Genomic DNA, 14,372 nt, shown 5'->3' with positions numbered 1-14,372 from the left:
TTGCTTAGGTGACAAAAACAAGCCGATTAGATTTTGGTTCAGGTCCAAATCCAGATCTGACCCATCAGCGGGATACAAAAGGTAAACTGTTCAGCCTGGCGGAGGTTTGCGCTCTACCGAGTGCTGTTCTAGTTTTACAATGCAGCAAGTTGCACATTTGAGAAACAGATCTGAAGAATATTTGAGGACCAAAATTATTTGTCTTCGTGTAACTACCATTAGATTGCTGTTGTTAGATTGCAGCATTCTCTCAGGAGGGTGATGCGTGATGCGGTGAGAAATGGAGACCGGAACAATTTTTAATTTGCTTTCGAGGTTAATATCAGCCGTATTATAAAATTGATATGTTGGCAACTGCAAGCCAGTTAATTGACTTCAGGATCTGAGTGGACCGATCAAATTTACGAGTTTAAAGTATGAACCTGGCACCAGCAGACATGCTCAGGATAGGTTTCAAAGGCTGCAGAGAAAGGTCAGGAAAACATCAGTGCATTGCCGTAATATAATCACAACGTACACAAACGAAAGTTTCAGGTTAACCATGAGTGCAAATTGGCAATATTGTGCACATGCAGGAGAATAGACTTACACTTACATATTTGCGAAAAATGTGAAATATAGGAAACTAGTAAAAAGCCCATGAAATTTTACGGGTTGTAACAGTTTATTAAACAGTGCATCCTGGTGAGCATACCAAAGTCTGAAGCCTCGGCCTAGTGTCAGGTGTGCTTCTAACTTCTTCATTTATTAGGAATCCTACAGGTGTAAACGAACACTCGGTTTACTCCGCATGTTTTGCACATGACGTGCAGCAAATTTCACCTCCCTGTGCCGAGTCTTGACTGTTATTTCAAAAAACGCTTCTGTACACCGCCCTTGAGGCTCGGTTTGCAAGCCACCGTCTACAATTCCAATTAAAGAGTCATAATTACTCTTTCATGGAAAATGTTTTTGGAGCTTCTTTTATCCTCAAAAGTAGACCATGGCGAACACACATTCGTGTTAAAAGATTGGCCTTTAAAACCTACCCTTATGAAGGTACATCTGTACAAACACACAAACTGACACTGTGTTTTATATGGTGGATTGTTGAATCCGCAGTGATACCGAGATTGGAGGTCATGTCGATTCTGCCGAAGCATTTTCTTTGGCTGAAGTTACAATCCCGGATAAATTGCCACTCTGACGGAGGATACTCAATTGAGTGTGCGGGGATTGGCAATTTATCCAGGGGACCATAATGCTGCACAGCTCGTCAACACTTTGCAAAGCACACCTTGGGATCTATAACATCCACCAACTAATTCTGGCAGGCGGGACACAGTTTAACGTCCATCCGAGGGATGGCACAAACATTGATGAATTACTCTGCATGTGAAACACCAGGATGACAGTTTATAGCTGGGCTGAGATTTGAACACAGGGTAGATATAGCTAAGAGGTGAGTGGAGATCAAGTGGTGGTCCTGCGCTGACATTTGAACACAGGGTAGATATAGCTAAGAGGTGAGTAGAGATCAAGTGGTGGACCAGGGCTGAGATTTGAACACAGGGTAGATATAGCTAAGAGGTGAGTAGTGATCAAGTGGTGGTCCAGGGCTGAGATTTGAACACAGGGTAGATATAGCTAAGAGGTGAATAGAGATCAAGTGGTGGACCAGGGCTGAGATTTGAACACAGGGTAGATAAAGCTAAGAGGTGAGTAGACATCAAGTGGTGGACCAGGGCTGAGATTTGAACACAGGGTAGATATAGCTAAGAGGTGAGTAGGGATCAAGTGGTGGTCCTGGGCTGAGATTTGAACACAGGGTAGATATAGCGAAGAGGTGAGAAGAGATCAAGTGGTGGTCCTGGGCTGAGATTTCAACACAGGGTAGATATAGCTAAGAGGTGAGTAGAGATCAAGTGGTGGTCCTGGGCTGAGATTTGAACAAAGGGTAGATATAGCGAAGAGGTGAGTAGAGATCAAGTGGTGGTCCAGGGCTGAGATTTGAACACAGGGTAGATATAGCTAAGAGGTGAGTAGAGATCAAGTGGTGGTCCTGGGCTGAGATTTGAACACAAGGTACATATAGCGAAGAGGTGAGAAGAGATCAAGTGGTGGTCCTGGGCTGAGATTTGAACAAAGGGTAGATATCGCTAAGAGGTGAGTGGCGATCAAGTGGTGGTCCTGGGCTGAGATTTGAACACAAGGTAGATATAGCTAAGAGGTGAGTAGAGATCAAGTGGTGGTCCAGGGCTGAGATGTGAACACAGGGTAGATATAGCTAAGAGGTGAGTAGAGATCAAGTGGTGGTCCTGGGCTGAGATTTGAACACAGGGTAGATATAGCTAAGAAGTGAGTAGACATCAAGTGGTGGTCCAGGGCTGAGATTTGAACACAGGGTAGATATGGCGAAGAGGTGAGAAGAGATCACGTGGTGGTCCTGGGCTGAGATTTGAACAAAGGGTAGATATAGCTAAGAGGTGAGTAGAGATCAAGTGGTGGTCCTGGGCTGAGATTTGAACACAGGGTAGATATAGCGAAGAGGTGAGAAGAGATCAAGTGGTGGTCCAGGGCTGAGATTTGAACACAGGGTAGATATAGCTAAGAGGTGAGTAGAGATCAAGTGGTGGTCCTGGGCTGAGATTTGAACACAAGGTAGATATAGCTAAGAGGTGAGTAGAGATCAAGTGGTGGTCCTGGGCTGAGATTTGAACACAGGGTAGATATAGCTAAGAGGTGAGTAGAGATCAAGTGGTGGTCCTGGGCTGAGATTTGAACACAGGGTAGATATAGCGAAGAGGTGAGAAGAGATCAAGTGGTGGTCCTGGGCTGAGATTTCAACAAAGGGTAGATATCGCTCAGAGGTGAGTGGCGATCAAGTGGTGGTCCTGGGCTGAGATTTGAACACAAGGTAGATATAGCTAAGAGGTGAGTAGAGATCAAGTGGTGGTCCAGGGCTGAGATGTGAACACAGGGTAGATATAGCTAAGAGGTGAGTAGAGATCAAGTGGTGGTCCTGGGCTGAGATTTGAACACAGGGTAGATATAGCTAAGAGGTGAGTAGAGATCAAGTGGTGGTCCAGGGCTGAGATTTGAACACAGGGTAGATATGGCGAAGAGGTGAGAAGAGATCACGTGGTGGTCCTGGGCTGAGATTTGAACAAAGGGTAGATATAGCTAAGAGGTGAGTAGAGATCAAGTGGTGGTCCTGGGCTGAGATTTGAACACAGGGTAGATATAGCGAAGAGGTGAGAAGAGATCAAGTGGTGGTCCAGGGCTGAGATTTGAACACAGGGTAGATATAGCTAAGAGGTGAGTAGAGATCAAGTGGTGGTCCTGGGCTGAGATTTGAACACAAGGTAGATATAGCTAAGAGGTGAGTAGAGATCAAGTGGTGGTCCTGGGCTGAGATTTGAACACAGGGTAGATATAGCTAAGAGGTGAGTAGAGATCAAGTGGTGGTCCTGGGCTGAGATTTGAACACAGGGTAGATATAGCGAAGAGGTGAGAAGAGATCAAGTGGTGGTCCTGGGCTGAGATTTCAACAAAGGGTAGATATCGCTCAGAGGTGAGTGGCGATCAAGTGGGGGTCCTGGGCTGAGATTTCAACAAAGGGTAGATATCGCTCAGAGGTGAGTGGCGATCAAGTGGTGGTCCTGGGCTGAGATTTGAACACAAGGTAGATATATCTAAGAGGTGAGTAGAGATCAAGTGGTGGTCCTGGGCTGAGATTTGAACACAGGGTAGATATAGCGAAGAGGTGAGAAGAGATCAAGTGGTGGTCCTGGGCTGAGATTTCAACAAAGGGTAGATATCGCTCAGAGGTGAGTGGCGATCAAGTGGTGGTCCTGGGCTGAGATTTGAACACAAGGTAGATATAGCTAAGAGGTGAGTAGAGATCAAGTGGTGGTCCTGGGCTGAGATTTGAACACAGGGTAGATATAGCTAAGAGGTGAGTAGAGATCAAGTGGTGGTCCTGGGCTGAGATTTGAACACAGGGTAGATATAGCGAAGAGGTGAGTAGTGATCAAGTGGTGGTCCTGGGCTGAGATTTGAACACAGGGTAGATATAGCTAAGAGGTGAGTAGTGATCAAGTGGTGGTCCAGGGCTGAGATTTGAACACAAGGTAGATATAGCTAAGAGGTGAGTAGACATCAAGTGGTGGTCCAGGGCTGAGATTTGAACACAAGGTAGATATAGCTAAGTGGTGAGTAGACATCAAGTGGTGGTCCAGGGCTGAGATTTGAACACAGGGTAGATATAGCTAAGAGGTGAGTAGTGATCAAGTGGTGGTCCAGGGCTGAGATTTGAACACAGGGGAGAAAAAGCTAAGAGGTGAGTAGAGATCAAGTGGTGGTCCTGGGCTGAGAGTTGAACACAAGGTAGATATAGCTAAGAGGTGAGTGGAGATCAAGTGGTGGTCCAGGGCTGAGATTTGAACAAAGGGTAGATATAGCGAAGAGGAGAGTAGAGATCAAGTGGTGGTCCAGGGCTGAGATTTGAACACAGGGTAGATATACAGTCACGTGAAAAAGTAAGTACACCGCATGTAAAGTTTTGACTTTTTCAACATACAGCTATTTGATCTTCATTTCAACAACATTGATAGATAAAGGTGATATAATCTAACAAATATCATGCAACATTTACATTTTGTAGTCCATTGTATAATTTAAATAAACATAAATGCAAATTTCGCATGTGGAAAAAGTAAGTCCACCCCTACATTTATCACTGCTTCAAATACCTAAAATTAGAATGAGGTGCTCCAGCTCAGGTGCAAATGATTAGAACATCGTTAGAGAGGATCTTGGAGGAACCTGTCTTATTTAAACCTCAGACATTTAGTTTGGTTTGCTCTTTGTTGTTGAAGTGCGCGGCGTCACCATGCCTAGATCAAAAGAGCTCTCTGAGGCCTTCAGAAAGAAGGTTATAGATGCCTACGAGTCTGGGAAGGGATTTAAAAAGATCTCCAAACAATTTGAAATCAATCATTCGACTGTCCGGAAGACCATCTACAAGTGGAGAAGATTCCAAACAACTGCCATCTTGTTCAGGCCAGGCCACCCCAGCAAGTTCAGCCCGAGAGGAGACCGCGAGATGTTGAAAGAAGTCTCTAAGAACCCCAGAATGTCATCACGGGACCTACAGGTAGCTCTGGCCACTGTTGATGTCAAAGTGCACGAGTCTACCATTGGAAAGAGGCTGCACAAATTTGATCTGCATGGGAGGTGTGCCAGGAGGAAACCTTTGCTGTCCAGAAAGAACATCAGGGCAAGACTAAAGTTTGCCAATGAACACCTAGGCAAAGACCAGCACTTCCAGAACAATGTGCTCTGAACAGATGAGTCAAAGGTGGAGCTATTTGGCCACAGTACCAGAAGACATGTTTGGTGAAAACCAAAGACAGCATTTGACCACAAGAACCTGATACCAAATGTAAAGCATGGTGGTGGAAATATTATGGTTTGGGGCAGCTTTGCTGCATGAGGGCCTGGGCAGCTCACCATCATAGAATCCACTGTGAATTCTTCTTTGTACCAGAGGGTGCTTGAGGATAATGTGAGGCCTTCTGTCGGAAAGTTGAAGCAGGGTAGATATAGCGAAGAGGTGAGTAGTGATCAAGTGGTGGTCCAGGGCTGAGATTTGAACACAGGGTAGATATAGCTAAGAGGTGAGTAGACATCAAGTGGTGGTCCAGGGCTGAGATTTGAACACAGGGTAGATATAGCGAAGAGGTGAGAAGAGATCAAGTGGTGGTCCTGGGCTGAGATTTGAACACAGGGTAGATATAGCTAAGAGGTGAGTAGAGATCAAGTGGTGGTCCTGGGCTGAGATTTGAACACAGGGTAGATATAGCTAAGAGGTGAGTAGACATCAAGTGGTGGTCCAGAGCTGAGATTTGAACACAGGGTAGATATAGCGAAGAGGTGAGAAGAGATAAAGTGGTGGTCCTGGGCTGAGATTTGAACAAAGGGTAGATATAGCTAAGAGGTGAGTGGCGATCAAGTGGTGGTCCTTGGCTGAGATTTGAACACAGGGCAGATATAGCGAAGAGGTGAGTAGAGATCAAGTGGTGGTCCAGGGCTGAGATTTGAACACGGGGTAGATATAGCTAAGAGGTGAGTAGAGATCAAGTGGTGGTCCAGGGCTGAGATTTGAACACAGGGTAGATATAGCGAAGAGGTGAGTAGAGATCAAGTGGTGGTCCAGGGCTGAGATTTGAACACAGGGTAGATATAGCGAAGAGGTGAGTGGAGATCAAGTGGTGGTCCAGGGCTGAGATTTGAACACAGGGTAGATATAGCTAAGAGGTGAGTAGTGATCAATTGGTGGTCCTGGGCTGAGATTTGAACACAGGGTAGATATAGCTAAAAGGTGAGTAGTGATCAAGTGGTGGTCCAGGGCTGAGATTTGAACACAGGGTAGATATAGCTAAGAGGTGAGTAGACATCAAGTGGTGGTCCAGGGCTGAGATTTGAACACAGGGTAGATATAGCTAAGAGGTGAGTAGACATCAAGTGGTGGTCCAGGGCTGAGATTTGAACACAGGGTAGATATAGCTAAGAGGTGAGTAGAGATCAAGTGGTGGTCCTGGGCTGAGATTTGAACACAAGGTAGATATAGCTAAGAGGTGAGTGGAGATCAAGTGGTGGTCCTGGGCTGAGATTTGAACACAGGGTAGATATAGCTAAGAGGTGAGTAAAGATCAAATGGTGGTCCTGGGCTGAGATTTGAACAAAGGGTAGATATAGCTAAGAGGTGAGTTGTGATCAAGTGGTGGTCCAGGGATGAGATTTGAACAAAGGGTAGATATAGCTAAGAGGTGAGTTGTGATCAAGTGGTGGTCCAGGGCTGAGATTTGAACACAGGGTAGATATAGCTAAGAGGTGAGTTGTGATCAAGTGGTGGTCCAGGGATGAGATTTGAACAAAGGGTAGATATAGCTAAGAGGTGAGTTGTGATCAAGTGGTGGTCCAGGGCTGAGATTTGAACACAAGGTAGATATAGCTAAGAGGTGAGTAGACATCAAGTGGTGGTCCAGGGCTGAGATTTGAACACAGGGTAGATATAGCTAAGAGGTGAGTAGAGATCAAGTGGTGGTCCAGGGCTGAGATTTGAACACAGGGTAGACATAGCAAAGAGGTGAGTAGAGATCAAGTGGTGGTCCAGGGCTGAGATTTGAACACAGGGTAGATATAGCTTAGAGGTGAGTGGCGATCAAGTGGTGGTCCTGGGCTGAGATTTGAACACAGGGTAGATATAGCTAAGAGGTGAGTAGTGATCAAGTAGTGGTCCAGGGCTGAGATTTGAACACAAGGTAGATATAGCTAAGAGGTGAGTAGACATCAAGTGGTGGTCCAGGGCTGAGATTTGAACACAGGGTAGATATAGCTAAGAGGTGAGTAGAGATCAAGTGGTGGTCCAGGGCTGAGATTTGAACACAGGGTAGATATAGCGAAGAGGTGAGTAGAGATCAAGTGGTTGTCCAAGGCTGAGATTTGAACACAGGGTAGATATAGCTAAGGGGTGAGTAGAGATCAAGTGGTGGTCCTGGGCTGAGATTTGAACACAGGGTAGATATAGCGAAGAGGTGAGTAGAGATCAAGTGGTGGTCCAGGGCTGAGATTTGAACACAAGGTAGATATAGCGAAGAGGTGAGTGGAGATCAAGTGGTGGTCCAGGGCTGAGATTTGAACACAGGGTAGATATAGCTAAGAGGTGAGTAGAGATCAAGTGGTGGTCCAGGGATGAGATTTGAACACAAGGTAGATATAGCTAAGAGGTGAGTAGACATCAAGTGGTGGTCCTGGGCTGAGATTTTAACACAGGGTAGATATAGCGAAGAGGTGAGTAGAGATCAAGTGGTGGTCCTGGGCTGAGATTTGAACACAGGGTAGATATCGCGAAGAGGTGAGTAGAGATCAAGTGGTGGTCCTGGGCTGAGATTTGAACACAAGGTAGATATAGATAAGAGGTGAGTGGAGATAAAGTGGTGGTCCTGGGCTGAGATTTGAACACAGGGTAGATATAGTAAAGGGTGAGTCTAGATAAAGTGGTGGTCCCCATATTTTAAAATTTGGAGTCGAAACGTTTCTGAAGAGGTAACAGATGAAGGACCAGCATTTTAGTCTTAGCAACATTGAACTTGAGAAAGTTTGTGGACATCCACGTTTGAATATCAAAAAAGACAGGAATGCAGATTTGTGCAAGAAAGTGTCATCAGGTTTAATGGGTACTTGGGTAGGTACATCTGGATATCATCAGCACAGCTTCACATTAAAATTCATCAATTCCCTGTGAATATGTCAACCTTATAGAATACGGGACTGTTTAAATGACGTATGAATGCTAATGATGCCTTTCATGCGCTATGTCTGTGTGTTTTCAGTGACTAGCTTCTGCAATCCGGGGCACCCTTACCCTGCCGTTTCTCGGGGAAAATCTGGAATTCAAATAGTCTTTTCAACATAATGTTGATCATTTAAACGAAAGAGTGGTAGTTTCAACATAATCTCCCCATTAAAGACTCTTTTGTAAAAGTGGGACAGGAAGGTCATAACCTCTCTATGTTGTCCTTTGCCTTGAAGCAGGCTGAGTGCTACCAAAACAGCCCCATGGAAAGAAAGGACTATATGTGGTGGTTTTCCTTTGCCTTTCCAGTAGTAGTCAGGACAACTTGAATTTTGGCCAGGGTGGTAGTGATAACTTGCTTACTTTTTGCGAAGGCACCATGGGATCTTCAACGTCCATCAACAAATACTAGCAGACTGGTCCACAGCTTGATGCGTATCTGAGGGCTGGTGTATTTGTATAAAACTAGGGCATTGCCCGTACGTGGGTGCCCGTTCCTTGCCAAAAAAAAAAAAAAACGCTACCCGTACGCTCTACCCCGCCCGTACGCCCGTAAACAAAAAAAACAACGCTCTTCGCTTCCGCCCTTCGCTCTGACTGAATTGGGAGAAATAATGCGCATAAGAAATCGAATTACGTACCGTAATGGCGGTCAGCTCGTAACGCGCTCAGCTCCGCTCGTCTCACATCGGCCACGCCTACGCAACAAAGCGTTCTGTGATTGGCTGCCGGAAGTTCGCAAATCGCAGTTACGATGAATCGTTTTAATTTAATCGCAGTTTGAAATCGTTTTAAAACATAGTTTAACGGCAACATAGTTTTCCAACGTGAAATAAATGAATACGCTGTCAAATGTGCCGTCCGAGGCAGAGTCTGATCGCCACGTTCGGCACACGTGATAGCTCGCTGCTCTCTGATTGGTTGAAGCGTTTTTTGGACATAGCTCGGTAAGTACTTCTCCGATTAATTTAAAACCTTGAAAAGGCACATCCTCGGGTCCCCAGCAATATACCTGGCAAGTTTCAAGTATATCGGACCCGTGGTTGTCGAGAAACAGCGGCCACAGACAAACACACAGACACACAGACACACAGACACACAGACAGACAGACACACAGAGATTGCTGGAATTATAGATAGATGAACCTTAACTGGTCTTTCTTAACCTTAACTGGTCTATCAGACCTTAACTGGTCTTTCTTAACCTTAACTGGTCTATCAGACCTTAACTGGTCTTTCTTAACCTTAACTGGTCTATCAGACCTTAACTGGTCTTCATTTGGTTAATGCCCGCGGATGGAGACACCGAGAACCCCAAAAGACCCTGAGGACCCAATGGCTGCAGACGGGACGCCCGTTTAACATCCATCGAGGGACAGCACACACATTGATGAATCACTCTGCCTGTGAAACACAGGAATGACCGTTTATAGCTGGGTCTGAGATGCCAACCCAGGCTACACAACTTAAAGTCGATTGTGTGTACCTCTAGGACAATCCTGCCAGCCCCATTATTAACCTACATGTGGACAACTATAAAGGACGCCTCTTCGCGGTGGATGTACCCCCCAACGTAAGTCGGGGGCCAAATCTTCCCCATTCTTCCCTGCTGCCTGGATTCGTCAGGGCAGTGAGGACTCGGTCAGAGTCTCAGAGAGCTGATCGGTCCCCATGGACTGGCCCTTTCCCTCTTGTCTCTGTCTCGTCTCTTATTCTTTCTTTCTTTCTTTCTATCTCTCTAACTTTGTCGTGGCCCTGAGTTTGTGAAGGTGGGGTACACCATCCTGTATGTGGGGGATCTCTGGGTTGCTCCTGGGAGAACGATCGGCTGTCTCTGTGCCGCGGGCTTGTTTGAGAGAATTGTCTGGGGATAAACAACAACAACAACAACCTACTTGTGTTCTCGCTATATGACATTAGTTTCATTAATCTTGATTAATTTATTTTTTCATAGTCACCCAAAATGATGTATCAAACTAAAAATGCACCTTAAGGTGTCATCTGGTTTTTGTGCAAACAACATGTTAAGAAACTTTCACAAATGCATATGGTGGCCATTACGCGTACGCATCATCATATTCTACAGTAGAACCAATTGAGTAGCTGACTTTAAGGGTGGACCTAAGTCCCCTCATCGTAACCCCAGATAAGAATGGTTGGCAGATGCGACTGACCACAAACTGGTTCCCACATTGAGGATTTAATCGTGGAGGATCGCCACGTTAATGTTACCGGCAGAAAAATAAAACGTGGAATTTCTCACCCAGCGTTTTGACCATCATGTGTGAATAATACTGAGCATGTCCGAGTTCTCAGCAAGATGTGTTCCCAGAAATAAAACCATTAGGCTGGAATCATGGCAAAGGCAAATGCTGCTGGCATCAAGTCTCAAGATACTCAAAATATTCAATGCAACTTTGTATAATTTATGGATGTTCTGATTACTGTTAAAACGTGTCTTCATCACCAAGATCCTGAAAATAAATTGGAATGAAAGCAATGGAAGCACAGTGGGTTCCTGCCACCCAAGAATATTTGCACCCAAACGTTATCTGAAAAGATGATGGCCTCTATATATTCGAGGATTCCAAAATAATCTTAATGATTCACAATATGCCTCAAAATGCTACAACTAAAGGGCAATATCATACAAGCCTCATTCAAAACTTGAATTCAAAGAAGGACAAATGCCAAGGGATGTTGACAAACAGTGTGCTCCTTCTGGCCCAACAATGTGGCGAGAGACAAAGCTCATGCTGCACAGCTGGAGAGAGAGAGAGAGAGAGAGAGAGAGAGAGAGACTTGACTTTTGTGTCCTTTTATTATAAACAATGTAAAGCCATTTCACAAGCAGTTGTAAAAAAACACATTTCACAAAGCAGTTGTAAAAAAAAAAACACAGCAACCAGTTTAAAGAAATTGCATAAGGATCATGAAGACACCACAAAAAGAGCAAAGGGGTATTTAAAAGAAAACCAGCAAATATACAAAAATATATATTTTACAAACCAAAGGGGAAGACACAAACAAAACCACAACCAATTTTAAAGGAAAACGCTCACGCAAGAGCTATAAATACATCAAGAGCAAATTAAGCGAAAACCTAAGAGAGAGAGAGAGAAATGTATTCAAGGACACAGGAAGAAACATATATGCAAGCAATCAGTTCCAAAGAAAAAAAGTCAAAACAATCAGGAATTATAAAGTAATTACCACTTTTGAATCATCGACTGAGCACAGAACATGGCCAATACACCACTTTCTCTCAAAAAGTTGGACGTTTCCATTACTGACAAAGAAATCAAATTCTAGCTTGAGTCGTGTTGAGACAAACCCTTTAAAAATAGAAATAGCATCAGAGCCATAGCCGTTATCTATTTTAATTTTCCGAGATTTATATATCGCATATTTTGCAACAGCAACCAAAAAATTGAGAAGAACACCCACATCTCTACATGTGGGCCTGAAAGACACACCAAATATAAACATATGCATATTGAAAGGGTAGGACAGTTGGTGAAAAAGATATTCAAGGAACAAGAAAAGCGATGTCAGTCTACGACACTGTACATAAGCATGAAACAAATCCTCCTTCTGATCACAGAAAGGACAAGTTTCCGGCAGTGAGCTGTTAATACGGTGGACAAAAATATTGGAGGGAAGCGCCCAGTGTGCTAACCTCCATTGTATGTCCGCTAACACACCATGTATTGGTAAGGTGTACATGTGAGGCCAAAGGGGGGTAGACGGAGACCCCGACCCTAACCGCTCTGACCACAAAGCTACTTGTGTTCTCCCAGAGAGGGGTACATTCTTATTTTGTCGAGAGAGATCACGGATTCCAATCTTAGTTACAAGATGAAAAGGGGGGGTATGTTCAATCTCCAGCTGAAGAGAAGACGAAAGGAGCACTTTGATTTCAGGGAAACCTAACCGAAAGTCCTCAATGTTACCAACACCTTCCCAGCCGATGTTTAGCTGTCTAAATTTTCTAATGACTATACGTACAACTTGGTCTACAAGTCGGACAGACCGAGATCCAACTGAGGTTGCCACCAAACCAGCAGGTTTCCACTTAACTCCAGATGAATCTCTCAGATCACATACTTTGTTGATCCCTCCTTGGATAAATTTTTTAATCAGGGCATGGCTATGAGGGATACCAGGAAAAAAGTTATTGAAGAAAAGGGGTTCTTGAAGGAACATTCGAAAATTATAGCCCTCAAGGAGGCGGTGGACGTCAAACCTTTTCCAAGTGTCCAATAAACTCTGATAGAATCTCGGAAGAGAGGCAAAATTTATATGCTCGAGGTCTATCAAAAGAAGCTGCCGATCATATCTCAGTCTACCAGCCTGTTGTAACAGAAAAAATGCAAAGGGCCGCCAGGGCAGCTGTTCAGCGAACAGTAGTCTCTGCAGAGACTGCAGCCGAAAGGCCACAACCCGACCAGAGATATCAACAATGCCCTGGCCACCTTCCTTCCGGGGGTAGTACAACATCTCAGGCCTCAGCCAATGGTAGCCACTCCAAAAGAAGTTTACTAGCATTCGCTGAGTAGCCATAATTAGTTGGTTTGATGGCTGTAAAGCAATAATTCTGTGCCATAATTTTGTTGCAACCAGATTGTTTATGACAAGGGTACGGCCTCGATAGGAGATGGACCTCAGCAGTCCTTCCCATGCTTTCAATCTGTGCATAATTTGTTCCAACACTCCTTCCCAATTTTTCATTTCTGTTTCACGATTACCGATATGCACTCCAAGATATTTAACCCCGTCCGTTCTCCAGACCAGGTTGTGTGGGAGTGAGGGTGGTGATACACAAGAGAGATTGCCTTTGCCACACCATAATGCTGTACTTTTATTCCAATTGATCCCACCGGAAGAGGCTGCAGAGAAATCTCGCATACAACGTTGTAAAGCAGAGACATCATTGGAGCTTCTAATCAAAACACAGACATCATCAGCATAAGCCGTCTGCACAAATTCTGCTCCTTCTATGCTTCTCATTCCCCGAGGTATTTGCTGTCTAATAGACCGAAGGAGTGGTTCAAGGGCGACTATATATAAAAGCCCAGAGAGGGGGCACCCTTGGCGAATACCCCGTTGGAAAGGAAAGGGAGAGCATAACCTATTGTTGATCTTCATCATACATTGAGTATTAGTATACAGGAGTTTCACATAAGAGGTGAAAGTTTCACCAAACCCCATTCCTTTCAGGACAGAAAAAAGGTACTTGTGGTCAAACACGATCGAAGGCCTTAGTTTGATCAAGAAACAGCAATCCAAAATCGTCACGCAGGAAATTATTGCATGAAATAATATCTCTTACCAAAAAAATATTATCATAAATAGATTTTCCAGGCACACAGTAGGTCTGGTCCGGGTGTATAACTGAACTGATCACAGTCTTCATACGATTAGCAAGTACTTTAGAGAAAATCTTGTAATCAACACACAATAAGGAGACAGGTCGCCAGTTATCAACCAGTTGAAGATTCCCAGCTTTTGGTAGCAAACAAATGACTGCTCGTCTACAGGACATTGGAAGTTCTCCGACACGTATGCTTTCATCGAGTACATCGAGTAAGTCAGGTCCCACAAGGGCCCAGAAGGTCTTGTAGAATTCTGTGGGCAGGCCATCTATTCCAGAAGCTTTCCCATCTTTCAGGCTCCGCACAGCTGCTTCAAGTTCATCAGCCGAAATTGGGGAATCGAGCATGCATCGCTCATCCTCCTCGACACTCGGAAGCCCAGCAGTTAACTCTTGTATCACCTCATTGTCCACGTTCTGAGGAGAGTACAAGTTAGAATAGAACCCTTTCAGAGTACACCTGATCGCCTGCTGGGAGGTCACCAGCGACCCATTGGGAGTGAGTAAAGTATGAATTTGTTGTGACCTTTTGAGGGAAGACTCTAACTTAAAGAACTCTTTGTTTGGCATGTCCAGAGTTAAATAGCTCATTCGCATTCGGACCAAGGCACCCATCGCCCGTTGCCGTACCGCTTCCTCCAGCACTGCTTTCTTTGC

This window comes from Myxine glutinosa, chromosome 1 (genome assembly GCF_964187855.1).
Source record: "Myxine glutinosa chromosome 1, kmMyxGlut1.1, whole genome shotgun sequence".
NCBI classification, from domain to species: Eukaryota; Metazoa; Chordata; class Myxini; order Myxiniformes; family Myxinidae; genus Myxine; species Myxine glutinosa.
Note: the sequence above shows the minus strand (reverse complement) of the source record.